The sequence below is a fragment of the Adiantum capillus-veneris genome, chromosome 2 (genome assembly GCF_014529385.1).
Source record: "Adiantum capillus-veneris isolate H3 chromosome 2, ASM1452938v2, whole genome shotgun sequence".
Taxonomy (NCBI): Eukaryota; Viridiplantae; Streptophyta; class Polypodiopsida; order Polypodiales; family Pteridaceae; genus Adiantum; species Adiantum capillus-veneris.
Genome location: NC_140932.1, coordinates 26,803,347 through 26,819,200, shown reverse-complemented (window position 1 = coordinate 26,819,200; position 15,854 = coordinate 26,803,347).

Here is a 15,854-nt window from a genome sequence, read left to right as displayed (position 1 = left end):
CTGACTGCCATCATGACAGGCATCATTACATTGTAAACATCTACTACATCGTCCCAAAATTGGTGCAAAGATAGCATTTCCCTTATTGATCCAACCTTGCTGTTAATGGTCTCTATATGACCCTAAACCAATCAGTATCTCTGCTCTTGTATGTTGGCGGATTGCCCCGCGAGTGGACGTCGGCACAACGAGGACTCACCTAACAAATATGTCAGCTAAGGATGAAGCTCAACCCGCAGGCACATGGAAGCAAGCAATGGATGTCAACCTCTACTCGATCGACTAATGACCAATTCCTATAGAGTTATCAAACCTAAGTCTAAGTCACCTGTTCTATGAATGGGAGAGTATCCTACAATGCTACCGCAATCCAAAAGCTCATCAAACGGTCTCAAAACCTCACGAAACTCTAAGGAAGTTCTACATACACTAGTAGGTGGCTATCCCTAAAGTCTCTGACCCCAAATCCTAAAGCCATATCCCTCGTACAGAAAACACGTAGTATGTCTGCTCAAATTTTATAGGTCACTGTTTCTAAAACCTGAAATGTCTAATGCGTAGCTCTACTCGCTCTGATCGCGTGGATATGCTGAAATGCAAAAGCGGACAACATTAACTCACCAAAACTTCAATAGTAGCTCATGGGTGAATCTCGCGAAGCCCATAAGAATGCGTGCAATGCAAGTATCAAAGCGTAGCTCTCCTTGTGGGCAACTCGTGGCTGCTCTTCGTTCGCGATTCCAACCACCCTAGCTCCCGTAGCATGCAAATGAACTCTCTCTCTCTCTCTCTCTCTCTCTCTCTCGTACATAGAGTACATGACACAGTGAATTGATAATGATAATAAGTCCTCTTTTTATTAAGGTTACAAAGTTGGGTTTTATACCCACTCACTTGAAACCGTAATGTTCCAAAAAGCATCTACTCTAATCCAAGGGTAAAAATATATACAACTTGGAAGCTTTTAAAAGCCTTGAATATTATTACAAATAAAATTGGATTCCGTCAATTGGCTTCAATTACTAATTTTTTCGTCATTAAAAATTTCTAAAAGTTCTAAGTGTTCAGAGTTAACATCCCCCCCCCTCCTAGCTCATGTCATCCTGACATGACGTGCTGAGTCTAGCATATGTCTTTAGAAGTTGATTTGCCTTATCTTGAGGATTGACTCGTAGCGCGCATGTGGTACTGTTACTATTGGACCAAAGATATCTCTGTCGATAGTAAAAAATGATGTGTAGAAGGCCTCTTCAAAAGCTTGCATATGGTAAGAAGGTAACATTATTCTTTGATACAATTGATGGACTCCTGGTCGTGGTTGTGTTGACAGATCATATGCATATCGGAAACTTGTATCTTGATTGTAGAAGAAAATGGAATTTGAAGTTTGGGAAGGTTGGAACACCACGAAGACTTCCAATAAAGTTTTGCAAATATTTCTCATCATGATGCAAAAGAGGTCAGGAGAGCCAGTGAACAGTTTTATAGCGCCCGTTAGGGTTTTCACCATGTACTATTCACTCATTCTCTCTCCTGCCTTTAATCTTGGAAGCTTCGGGTAATTGAGCCATGTTGGATGGCTTCTGCAGATGATAGAGTGCTCTTTCCAAGTTCGCATCCTTGGCAGTGGATAGAAGCTCAACTCGTCTCTTATAGATTTAGGGGCCTCCACTAGATGCACCAAATATTGCAGATATTTTGTGAGCCAACCCTTTCTCCACTTTGGTTGTGAATCCACTATGATCTTGGCCTCATCTGGTTGATTGATTTCACCTGTGTAGAGGGGTAGCATGGCCTCTTCTTGGATCCTTTTGTTTATTGTCAATGCTTCATATTTTAACAGTGGATAGGGGAGCGACGGCTGCATCCATTCTTGACGTAAGACGTTGACGTCCAATTGTTGGATGTCCATGGATTTGAGTACCCACTACTCCCACTCCATAGCTTCCGTAGGTGTTTCCCTTGCCGCCTCCTATATGGCCTTCTGGAGCTCTTCTTCTTCTGTCTCGGTCAATTCTTTGGGTTCCTGAGAGAGTCCCGTAGGGATTTCATCCTCTTGCATTGGCTGGGCCTCCGGATCTCCAATTCCTTGTAAGTTGATCCCTTCAAATGTGTCCGGCCCTTGGCTAGTTTGTGGTTCTTCTCTCAAATTTTCCTTTTTAGTGCTTCTAATGCCCTCTGATGTTCCTCTTCAGCCTTGGTTGCATCTTTGACGTTCTTAATCAGCAACTCGTTTAGTGTCTCTAACTACTTTTTCAGTTCATCATTCTCCTTCTTGAGAGTTTTTTGCTCCTCTTCTAACCTCTGTTCTACCACCGATGACCCTTTGGCCATCATCATTCTTTGACGCCTTTCCAGGGTTAGCTCTTTTTGGAGCTCCTTTAATTGATTTCAAGCACTTCTACCTCTTGACTGGGCCTTGCTGTGCTTGTCCTTGCTCGACTTGGTGTGGCTCTCAACCGTTGAACCGTAAGTTCTTTTACCTTGAGTTGGTCTTTTAACTTGATCACTTCATCTAGAGCGGCCTATTGTGCCAATTCAGCCTTTTCCTTTGCATTCCTGAGGCTCTCTACCTCTTTTGATTCATCAGCTAGCTACAAAGTCATGCTATCTCTTTCTTTCTCGACTTCAACTAAGGCTTTGGCCAATTTATGATATTCTTCATCAGCATCTTTAATCTTCTGTTCTGCCTCTTGACATTGCTTTTGAGCTGCCTCAAGCTCTGTTTGTAGATCTCATTGTCTCTGTATAGCTTTTTGAGTCTCTCTTTGTTGTGTTGCACTTTCAGCCTTCAAATTCTCTTCCTGTTGCCTCATGTTTTGACAATCTGCTTTAGCCATCATGGTTTTTGCTTTAAGTCCCTGTAGAATTTGGGTCACCGCTTCCCATTCGTCTTCTTGTGACACCATGTCACTCGTGTCAGTGGCCATTTCCCTTAACTCCACTAGCCTTGGCACAGGCACTTATTCCCTTTGTTTTGGAAGTTGTAGTTGAAATAAACTTTGTGATGATTCCTCTCATGAATAACTTGCTGCTAGGAGATCAATAAATGTAATATATTGCTTCTTTTCTTTTCTTTCCCCTATGTCTACAAAAATGATGTTCTTCTCTTCTAACTTCTCTAGCTTATGCTCTTCTTTGGTATCAATCTCGATCTCTGCTTCCACAGGGTGTGGTGGGCTAGGTGGTGGTGGTGGGCTTGACTCTTGGCTTCGGGGCGGCATTTTATCCTTTGGCTTGAAATCTCGCACGGGCTTAGTCTTCTTTTCCCTTTCTTCATCCTGTTGCTGCTCTTGTAGCTTCTTTTTGACCTCTTCCACTTCTTCGTTCGTGAAGGGCTCTTGTGGAACGCCGTCCCATACGCCGTCCACAATCTCAAAATTCTTGATGTACTCTTCAAATTTTTCTCGGGTGACCCTTGACGAGGTACCAACCATACTTCCTTTTGATGGATTCCAAAGTTCATTAAAATCTCCTTTCAGAGATCTTTCCAATCTGAAGCTCTCCATTAGCCTCTCTATCCTTGCAACCCTCTGAGATTTTGTCTCCTTGATAGGGGTTTCTGTTTGGACAATAATCTTTTCTTTCTTTGCCGGCTTTGGACCCTCTTCAATCGGTTCCAATCTCCTCTTAAGTCTAGTCGCAACTGGTGGTGCCCTAGGAGGTTCATCCTCCTTGTCAGATGTCAACCCCAACCATTCATTTTGTGATGGAGGTAAGGCCCATTGGCCCTTTGCTTCAATGGATTCATATAAAATCTTTGTTTGCATCTCTCCAGATGCAATGTACTTAAATTGCTTATCTCCCATCTTTACTATCTGTGAATGGAGGTACACCGCATAGTTAATTTCCTTTAGCTTCTTTGCTTTCAACGCCCATGTGAAGGTTGTTACCACCACACTTGGAGGCATTGTATACTTCTGGGGCCGCCTAGTACAAACATGGAAATACTGGTTGTAAAGCCTGCACATCCTTGCAACTCTTTAATCCGCGACATCCTTGAAGGTGTAGTTCTTCTTCTTTTCTTTGTAGACTTGAATGTGGTCTCGTCTCTTATTCACTTGATCTCCTTCATTGGAAAGATCTAGAGCGCTTGCAATCAACTCTGGAGTCACAATGATTATCTTCTTTGTGCTAGTCAAATCCAAGACTGTAGCAATTCCACTCTCCTTGATAGTTGTGACTAGCTCCCACACTCTTTGGACATCAATTGCCGCTGGCGGTGATTCAAAGTATCTGTGGAGATCCAGCTTCTCCAAGATAGTTGCCATTGCTGGCTTCCTAGTGTAGTCATTCAGCTCCTGAGGAATCATAGGAAGGTCTATGTGATTCCCTTGAGGATCCTTGAATGTCCCTTGATACAAGCGGATGTCATTCTCCTGGAGCATACCATCATCTAACCATGAGAAAGTTGGCTTCAAAGCTGGTGAAGGGATGAAAAATGGCTTTTCTTGGTCTATGTGCTCTTTGAATGACATTCTCTTCTTCTTTGCTGGTGACTTGCTAGCTTCCATGGTTCCTGTTGCACTCAGTATTCCAAAGTTAGCGCTTTCTCTACTTTTATATGGTAAACTGACTTTTAGCTATACAAATGACTTCAAAATTCATACATGAGTTCAAGAGGGTCTAAGGATGCCATGCAACTCGAGAAACTGTGATTTTGATGCAAAATAAGCCTGGAGACATCCTACGCATAGGATGTCTAAGTGCTCAAAATAAGGTAAAATTTGACATGCACATAGTTCAAGACTTGTGCATCACATTTATGTGCTTAGCATTGAATTTGGATATCAATTGGTCAAGATTTGGACTGTATAGGCTTTTGGTGCACTTAGAGGGTAGGATGTATTATACCATGAGCAAATGATGTTCAAATGACTTGAAACTTGATGGCTAGGCTTAGTAGGTCATGATAAACACATGCATGACATCAAAATCCACTCAGAAGGTGATTTTAAGCCTAGAGACATCCTACGCGTAAGATGCCTAACTGCTCAAAATTTGATGATATTTCATACAATGATAGTGCAGAGGTTGTGCATCACCCCCATGTCTTTAGAATTGATTTTGGATCAGTTTTGAAGGTTTTATGGGGGCCATCTTTTATAAATCAGACTTTGAAAAGTCTAACTTTGGGGTTCTGAGGTCAAAAAAAGATTTGTTTGAGATGAAACGTGGTGGATGGGCTTGTCTTGACATGGAAGATGCATAGGTATTGCAAAGATTCCACCAAAAGACCATTTTAAGCTAGTAGACATCCCACACGTAGGATGTCTATTTAGTGATTTTCAATATGTGACTTCATAGATGGCTTGTGAATGCTTTGTATAGTGTGTGTGTGTGTGTCAAGTTTCACTTGATTTGGATCATTTTTGATGTGTCTATGACCATTTTTGGCTTCTATGCTCCAACTTTGCATTTTCTGATGCATAGGAGGTCATAAGAGGTCCAAACTTGATGAAACTTGATGGGCAGGATGCAAATAGCATGTGGAAGGTAATGATATGCTCAAAATTAGTCTTGGGTGCCCAGAAATGATTGTGAGACATCCTATCTGTAGGATGTCTACTGCATGAAACTGAGGTGCTGATGCTTTTGGATGGTGGGTGTGTGTGCCCTAAGCCCTCTTGTGCCTTTCAATTAAAAAAGTCAAGAGTTTAGCTTCCCACATCCTTTTTGTCTTTTGGAGCCTCAAAGACCATTTTTGAGTCTTGAAGCACTTTTCCACGATGAAACTTCTTAATAATGACCATCATAGCTTCATGTAACCATGAGCAACCTTGCAATGTGTTTTTTTTGCACTTTTGGCGTCATTGGTGCCCCGTTTGGCGATTTGTCGCTCTGAAGGTGCCCGTGGTTGGGTTGATAGCCTACGGATGATTTGTAATGGTACCCCACCATAGGACTTTGTTGTCGATGGTATGGATAAGCTTCTCGTGAAGTTTGGTGGCAAACTGACACTTTGCTTGGCCGTGAGAGCCAAAAGACGCTTTGCGGGTCCGATGCCAATTCTGGATCTTTGACTTGTTGTGAGTCATCCAATGATCATGAGGTCTATATAGCCTTATAGAGCTCCTTGAGGTGCACCTACTCATAAAGTATGGTAGTGACACCGGGTTATCCGTCCCGCTCTCTAGCCCGGCCAGAGGACTGATGCTCTACAAAAAGAATGGCGAACGCCGTTCTTTTTTCCAAAAATTCCCCTCTCTTTCATTATGATCCGTACACTCTCTCTCTTTTTCTCCCTCCCTTGTTTTCCTTCCACCAGCGGGCCGAGTCCGACCCCCCATCTCTCCCCTCTCCCACTACCTCCGTTCCCCCCCGCCCCCTTTCTTTCTCTCTCTTTCCTTCCTCGCCCTCGATTGATCTCTCGTTGTGTGTGGGAACAACTCCACATTGTGAGCAATAATAATGCACTCTTCCCTTCTCTCATACCCCACCAATGACCCCATTTAATTCCCCCCCTTCCTCGCTCAGAGACGGACGAAAGCAGCCCTATTTCCCCCCCCCCTTTGCGCGTCCCCTCGGACCAGCCCGTAGGCGCATGTTATAGGACCTCTCTCTCTATCTCCTACAACCCACACATGTGCACGCCCGCTCCCTCCCTCACCACCTCACACCCCCGCACTCTTGCTCTCTTGCTCTCTGCTCGGACCAGCCCGTAGGCGCATGCTGCAGAACCGAAGGCCATACACACACACACACACACACTCAACGCACACACACACACACACACACACACACACACACACACACACACACACACACACACACACACACACACACACACACACACACACACACTCAACGCACACACACACGCACTCTCTCCCCTCACACCCTCCTCAGCGTTATCGCCGCTCGTTGCTCCAATCTCCCTACACAGTAAACCATATATATATATATATATATATATATATTATGCACTTAATAATACCCCCCCCCCCCTCCCCCCTCCTACTCCTGTTCCCACACACTCATACAAACACCATATATTCACACATACACTCACCCGCATACACACACACACACACACACACACACACACACACACACACAAAACCATACATACACACATACATGCACACACGCATATATGCACTCTGAAAAAAAAAAGAAGGAAAGAAAACTATCGACACCAACATCAAAGGAAAGAAGGAGGCCAACTCGCGTGTCGCCAATACCAAAACAATAAGTAGTGCCGAAGTCACGCCCCGGCCATCACTGAAAGGAGGTAACACATAACATCTCGGCTTCCGACGACAAAAATGACTACCACAGCACTGAAACCTCACATCGACCGTCCGAACCATCGACAAAACCCGTGTAAATACCCTAAAACCCCGCTCTTTCCTAATAACCTAGCCATGGCTAGTGGATTGTAAAAACATCTCCCCATCCCACTCTTTCCTCTCTCTCTATCTTTACCTTCTCTCTCTCTAGAGAGGCATCTAGATCTTCTACAGCGACCAAGGGATACTTGCAATGACCAGTAGTTAAGGACCACCTCTTAAGCGTATATAAAGAGGCCACCGCTGATAGCCGTTTTTCGGCTCTCCATAATTGCCATAGTAAGCTACCTCACCCTACCAAAATCACCCAAACACTATGGCTATCCCTACCATTTCACTGTAAATAGGCGTGTGTGAATTAGGGGACTTTTTCCATATCTTCTTAAAAAACCCTCAGCTAGCTAGTCACTGGGCTAGGTGAGCCAAAAAAAATAAAAAAAATAAAAAAATAAAAGTATATTATGGCCTCTTTGTGTGTAAATATTTCATTGTATATATGGCCTAAATATAGGGATTTTTTATAATTATTTTGGTATTTTATTTAAATATTTCTACTTAGGTGTGTGTTTTATTAAACCTATGTACACCTTCTTTCATCCTCTTACACCATAAGTATATTTTTTGTCAATATGTACATATTCTAACCTCATATTTTTCCTTTATACAAATCACTCTCACATTTTCACCCTCACCCTCGTGAAAACAAAAAATTGATTTCTACTCATTAGTTACGTTTATTATATTATTTACTTGCATACCTTTTCCTCTTTCACCCAAAATAATTCAAGGAGGGACCATATCATATGATTCCAATATCTTTCCATATCCATAACTCCTCCATATTTTTATTATTATTTTTACTCATTATTCTAACACCATGTGCTCATTGAGCTAAAGTCCATGAATAGTCCATACACTAGTCCCACCATGTATATATTTCTTATTTCACCAATAATCCTCCTCCATGCATGTGTCAAGGGCAACTTGGATGCTTTGTATTATGATATGACAAAGGAGGGGCTCACTCTTGGATGCATTGTACAAATTCAACAAAGGAGGGGGCCACTAAAAGACTTTTGCAGGCATAAAAAACAGGCTTTTTGGTGAGAATTTTGGCACCTATCTCCACTCCGAATTTGGAGCGGTGGTCAAAAGAGAAAATGTAGCCCACGCTTTGAATAATCACCTCAAATCTTTTCATGAATTTTGGAGCTACCAGCGGTGAGATATGATTTTTTGAGTGGACCCCAATCTGCCCACTTTTCTCACAAGTAGCCCTTAGTCTTCTCTCACCCTTCCACACACCTACTCACTCTTGCACATCCCTCCCTCTCCTTCCCTCACTCAAACCTGCAATTTCCATGGCTTCTCCCACCCTCTTCACCATTACCCTTCTCTCTCATCCCTATAGTTCTTTTATGAACCTCTACATACATACACCCTCTCCATGTCTCTCTCTATTGCTTCTATGTTACAATTTCATTTACCTCTCCTAAAAATATCTAAAATTCAGCATCTTAACTATGATAACTTCTGCAAATTGAGGATTTTTCATCAACAAATCCTCTTTTCATCGTGGTGGTCAACCGTGGCGGCGGCGTAAAGAAGTGAAGAAGAAGAAGAAGACCAGCGGTCATTTTTTCCACAATCTACACAAGGGTGAGTTCAAGCTTCTTCAAAGCTTCACCATCTCAATGATTCTCTTTTAATTCACCCCTCTTCCTTCATCAAATCAACTCACTCTACCCATTGTAAATGTAACATTAACCTTCTAGTGATTACTAACGACTAACATACTAACACAAAATAGCATTGACCTAACCATAAAAGACACCTCACCTCAAGACATGTATAGTAACTTTCTCTCTCTCTCTCTCTCTCTCTCTCCCCTTCCTTAAAACTTACTTTCACCTTATCTACCATCAATAATGCTCTCTTTTGAGCCCACACCCATGACTCAAGCAGACAAAGAAGGCCCGCAATGTTTTGATATTCAAAAAAATCATAATCCTGATTTGTTAGCTTGTAAATTAGGATTTTCAATAATCTTAATGAGGGGTCTCCAACCTATAAATAGGCCCCTCTCCTTCTTGTAAAACAACCTCCAACATCTCACATAGCACCCCAACACTCTATGCATGAGGAGAAACTTAGGTGTAGCAACCACTTGTGAGCTTCACTCTTGGTGTGAGAGAAGCTTTCAAGCTACACATTGCAAGTGAGAGAGCGTGAGTTCCACAAATCTCAAAACCACTATTGTATATGCTCTTTCATCATCAATAAATTGAGGTTTGGTGCATCAAAGGCGTGATTCGACGTTCAAATCTTCGGCCTTCCATTTGTGCAATACGGTTTGGTGAATTCAAGGTGACTTGTGTATTTGAGTTTTTATCGGTTGATCTTGATTTTAGAAAGTGTTTTAGTGTGTTTTCCATTGCCAGTTTTGTGTCCATTGTAAGAGGGTATTGTGGTGAGAGGTCTCCCACACCCTAAGACAGTGTGTGTGTGTTTTGGCAATGTTTAGCAATCACTAAGCATTGAGTGAGTTTTATACAAGTTCTACGATAGCATCATAACGAACCATCTCCATTTGCAAGTCACAAATAAGGTATTACGCAAGATCCTTTTCTCTCTCTCTTCCCTTTTCTCTAGCTCTCTCTGGTCCAGTTTGTGTGCGTCTTGGTGTGAGGTTGTTTGTGTGTGTTGTGTGGTGCATCTTCTTCGTTGTGCCAAAATATCTCTTGCGTCCTAGTTCGCATACCATAACTAGGTGGTGCCCCTATCTTGTTTGGGTTTGGCTGTGGGTTTGTTGTTGTGTTGTGCTTGTGGTTGCCCCAGCCCCAATTGAGCAGCACGGGAGCCTTGAGGGGTGTTTAGAGGTCGCCTCTCTTGTTGCCCGCCCCGGACCGCCTCAATTTTGGTGCCCCCACTGAGGAGCGATCGTGTACTTATTGTTGTTGTATTGCATGAATGCTTAAATTTCAGCATAATCAAGTAGATTATATGAATCATGAAAACTTGTATGACCGAGTTTAATTTCAAGGCAACAAAAATTGATCTAGAATATGGTTTGGATTAGCATAAAATAAGAAAGGAAAAAAAATTTCACATAAGAATCTGAAATTCATGTTGAAAGACCTTTCAAAACTTTGTGTAGTTAGTTGATGTCATGAGAGAAAATGATTGTTTGGAACTAATCTTTGTGTGGTTCTAGCATTGAGAGACTATGACACGCTATACATTTGATGATATCCCAATCTTCTTCGGAAATCTAGAAGAAGATGTTGATGATTTTCTTGCTGATTTTAGAATGGTTTGTCGTATCCTTGGTAAAAGGGATGACATTGAAAAAGGGGATTTTCTATTGCTATGCCTTAGAGGCAACGCTGAGCAATGGTTTTGGAGTATGTCTTCTCAGATTGAAGATGGGTATACCCAAATTTCCAAAGCTTTGAAGACCAGATTCTCTAAAATTCCAACAACAGAGACAGCATGGGCTTCATTAGGGAGACTTCAACAACATGGTGAAGACTACTATGCTTATGAGGATTTTTTTTCTTGTCAATGGGGAGGATGTGGATTTAGTTCTACATTTCCAGATTATGTAAAAATGGAGCAATTTATTTTGGGTTTGTCTCCTTTCCTAAAGACTAAGGTTACTTGTAGTGGACCCTCTACCTTTGAAGAAGCGGTCACTATTGCCCGAAGGAAGTTTCACAAGTACTTCTACATCAAAAATGGTTTCCATCATGCTGGAAGATCCAACCATCATGAAAGTGTTTCTATCAAGGAGTCATCTCCTTTGCCATACTTGTCTCCTTCTACTCCCACAAATGTTGAAGAAGTTACTTACATGCCAACTGATTATTCAAGTGCTAAAGTGTGTGGCCAAGATTCAAATGTGGAATCTCTTTCTTCTACCTTTATCACAAGCATGCAAAAATCGACACAAGATATCTCAAATGGCATTGACGATTCAATAATGGATACATCCAACCTTTTGGCGGAGGATCAATTTCTAGTCCAAGTAGACGAAGCTTTTGTGCAACATGACTCTATGGAGAATGAAGACCTTGAAGGTAACCTTGATCTTATGGAATGTTCTGAGAGTGTATCTTGTCTAAAAGAAGAGAGTGAAGAAGAAGATGAGATCATAGGTGGGGAGATCATAGACCACATTGATCATAAAGAGATGATTGTGTACATGGAATGCCAACTCCAAAACAAAGTAGAAGAGTGTGAGTTGAATCCATGTGAGGATAATCTTGAAGAAGTGTTTGAGGATGTTGAAAATCATTGGTATGACCCATGTATGTTAAGCATGGAGGAACATATCATGCAAGAAGCCAAATGTTTCACAAAATCAAACAGTAATCCATCAACCTTTGAGGTGGTACAATGTGAGGAGTCACAAACTTGCCAAAGGGGGGGCTTAGAAGGGGATGAAGAACATGGCAGAGTAGTAAAAAATATAATCATAAAAGAAAACTGTCAGAAGGGTATCATTATCTCCAATGGTGTTTTAGTGGGTGGCTCTTCATTCATGGGACAATCTCTTAGCAAGAAAATCCAAGCTTTTGAAGCCCCAATCATCTTCACATTGGGTTTCACCTCTTTAAGGTCAACTTCTCCTCTCTTCACATATAAATTTCATCGGGGACACCATACCTTCTTAAGTGGAAGAGAACATGAATACTTGGTGATAAACGGATGTTTCCAAATCTTCTTCACTTGGTTCTTTGTTGTATGGAGGTCGCACATTGTGATGCTTCTGGTATTCATCATAGATGAAAAACTTGTTGATTGCTACATGTGGATATTTCATCAATCAGTACCAAAATCTATTCTCTTCCAATGTGTTGGAAGCAATAGAAACCTTCATCTATTATCTACTTATGTGGTAAACTATCTGCAATATCTTTCAATAGCAGCTGGAAGCATGGATCAAGATTTCCTAAATCATAAAGGTCATAGAATTTTTTACTTGATGAGCCTACCCAGGTTGAATGAAATTTATGAGCTACAGTTCAGGAATTTGGTCATACAAGATCTTGAAGATCGTAGCAGATACATCAACTTTACACAAGAGGAAGAGAAACCAATCTTTTATATCACATTCATAGTGATAGATGCAATGATGGACAACAGTAAAATCTACAAGTTTATTCAACCAAAATCAGTAAGTGATTCCATACTATACATCTGGCTTTGGGAAAGATATTTCAAGATCTTTGATCCTGGGGGGGTGCTTCATTTCATCTTGCTATTGGCTCGGAGAACCTTCCATATCACATAAGGTTTTTTAATCATACAACAAAGGTTCTTCAAAGATAAGAGCAGACAAAGACAGACGTTACATAATATACATGTTGTATGATCAGATAAATGGTACATGAATGTACCATTATCTAAGGGGGGGGCTAATGATAGCCGTTTTTCGGCTCTTCATAATTGCCATAGTAAGCTACCTCACCCTACCAAAATCACCCAAACACTATGGCTATCCCTACCATTTCACTGTAAATAGGCGTGTGTGAATTAGGGGACTTTTTCCATATCTTCTTAAAAAACCCTCAGCTAGCTAGTCACTGGGCTAGGTGAGCCAAAAAAAATAAAAAAAATAAAAAAATAAAAGTATATTATGGCCTCTTTGTGTGTAAATATTTCATTGTATATATGGCCTAAATATAGGGATTTTTTATAATTATTTTGGTATTTTATTTAAATATTTCTACTTAGGTGTGTGTTTTATTAAACCTATGTACACCTTCTTTCATCCTCTTACACCATAAGTATATTTTTTGTCAATATGTACATATTCTAACCTCATATTTTTCCTTTATACAAATCACTCTCACATTTTCACCCTCACCCTCGTGAAAACAAAAAATTGATTTCTACTCATTAGTTACGTTTATTATATTATTTACTTGCATACCTTTTCCTCTTTCACCCAAAATAATTCAAGGAGGGACCATATCATATGATTCCAATATCTTTCCATATCCATAACTCCTCCATATTTTTATTATTATTTTTACTCATTATTCTAACACCATGTGCTCATTGAGCTAAAGTCCATGAATAGTCCATACACTAGTCCCACCATGTATATATTTCTTATTTCACCAATAATCCTCCTCCATGCATGTGTCAAGGGCAACTTGGATGCTTTGTATTATGATATGACAAAGGAGGGGCTCACTCTTGGATGCATTGTACAAATTCAACAAAGGAGGGGGCCACTAAAAGACTTTTGCAGGCATAAAAAACAGGCTTTTTGGTGAGAATTTTGGCACCTATCTCCACTCCGAATTTGGAGCGGTGGTCAAAAGAGAAAATGTAGCCTATGCTTTGAATAATCACCTCAAATCTTTTCATGAATTTTGGAGCTACCAGCGGTGAGATATGATTTTTTGAGTGGACCCCAATCTGCCCACTTTTCTCACAAGTAGCCCTTAGTCTTCTCTCACCCTTCCACACACCTACTCACTCTTACACATCCCTCCCTCTCCTTCCCTCACTCAAACCTGCAATTTCCATGGCTTCTCCCACCCTCTTCACCATTACCCTTCTCTCTCATCCCTATAGTTCTTTTATGAACCTCTACATACATACACCCTCTCCATGTCTCTCTCTATTGCTTCTATGTTACAATTTCATTTACCTCTCCTAAAAATATCTAAAATTCAGCATCTTAACCATGATAACTTCTGCAAATTGAGGATTTTTCATCAACAAATCCTCTTTTCATCGTGGTGGTCAACCGTGGCGGCGGCGTAAAGAAGTGAAGAAGAAGAAGAAGACCAGTGGTCATTTTTTCCACAATCTACACAAGGGTGAGTTCAAGCTTCTTCAAAGCTTCACCATCTCAATGATTCTCTTTTAATTCACCCCTCTTCCTTCATCAAATCAACTCACTCTACCCATTGTAAATGTAACATTAACCTTCTAGTGATTACTAACGACTAACATACTAACACAAAATAGCATTGACCTAACCATAAAAGACACCTCACCTCAAGACATGTATAGTAACTTTCTCTCTCTCTCTCTCTCTCTCTCTCTCTCTCTCTCTCTCTCTCCCCTTCCTTAAAACTTACTTTCACCTTATCTACCATCAATAATGCTCTCTTTTGAGCCCACACCCATGACTCAAGCAGACAAAGAAGGCCCGCAATGTTTTGATATTCAAAAAAATCATAATCCTGATTTGTTAGCTTGTAAATTAGGATTTTCAATAATCTTAATGAGGGGTCTCCAACCTATAAATAGGCCCCTCTCCTTCTTGTAAAACAACCTCCAACATCTCACATAGCACCCCAACACTCTATGCATGAGGAGAGACTTAGGTGTAGCAACCACTTGTGAGCTTCACTCTTGGTGTGAGAGAAGCTTTCAAGCTACACATTCCAAGTGAGAGAGCGTGAGTTCCACAAATCTCAAAACCACTATTGTATATGCTCTTTCATCATCAATAAATTGAGGTTTGGTGCATCAAAGGCGTGATTCGACGTTCAAATCTTCGGCCTTCCATTTGTGCAATACGGTTTGGTGAATTCAAGGTGACTTGTGTATTTGAGTTTTTATCGGTTGATCTTGATTTTAGAAAGTGTTTTAGTGTGTTTTCCATTGCCAGTTTTGTGTCCATTGTAAGAGGGTATTGTGGTGAGAGGTCTCCCACACCCTAAGACAATGTGTATGTGTTTTGGCAATGTTTAGCAATCACTAAGCATTGAGTGAGTTTTATACAAGTTCTACGATAGCATCATAACGAACCATCTCCATTTGCAAGTCACAAATAAGGTATTACGCAAGATCCTTTTCTCTCTCTCTTCCCTTTTCTCTAGCTCTCTCTGGTCCAGTTTGTGTGCGTCTTGGTGTGAGGTTGTTTGTGTGTGTTGTGTGGTGCATCTTCTTCATTGTGCCAAAATATCTCTTGCGTCCTAGTTCGCATACCATAACTAGGTGGTGCCCCTATCTTGTTTGGGTTTGGCTGTGGGTTTGTTGTTGTGTTGTGCTTGTGGTTGCCCCAGCCCCAATTGAGCAGCACGGGAGCCTTGAGGGGTGTTTAGAGGTCGCCTCTCTTGTTGCCCGCCCCGGACCGCCTCACCGCTTAGCACAAAAAAGAAGAGAGACACACAAGTGAGAACACTCAAGTGAAGGAGGAGCATACTAGCTCCATGCACTCTACATTGTAAGCACCACTAAGCACATAGTGAGAACACTCAAGTGAAGGAGGAGCATACTAGCTCCATGCACTCTACATTGTAAGCACCACTAAGCACATAGTGCACCCATGCTTGAGAGCTAATGGCATCATGTTTGGTCACAAGTTTTGGGCACTTTAGCATTGGCAACATCACCGTTCTCCTTGTGATTCACCACACCACGTTGAGTTACTAATCACGACCACTCTATGCACATGAAGCAGTCGCTGCTCTCCCACTAAGCAACATGAGCACACTTGGATTGAAGGCATCAACGTCATGCCACCATGGCCCGCTCTCAATGTTGGTGATTGATGTTGTCGGTGGCTGCATCGTCTTGCTATTTCCCCTC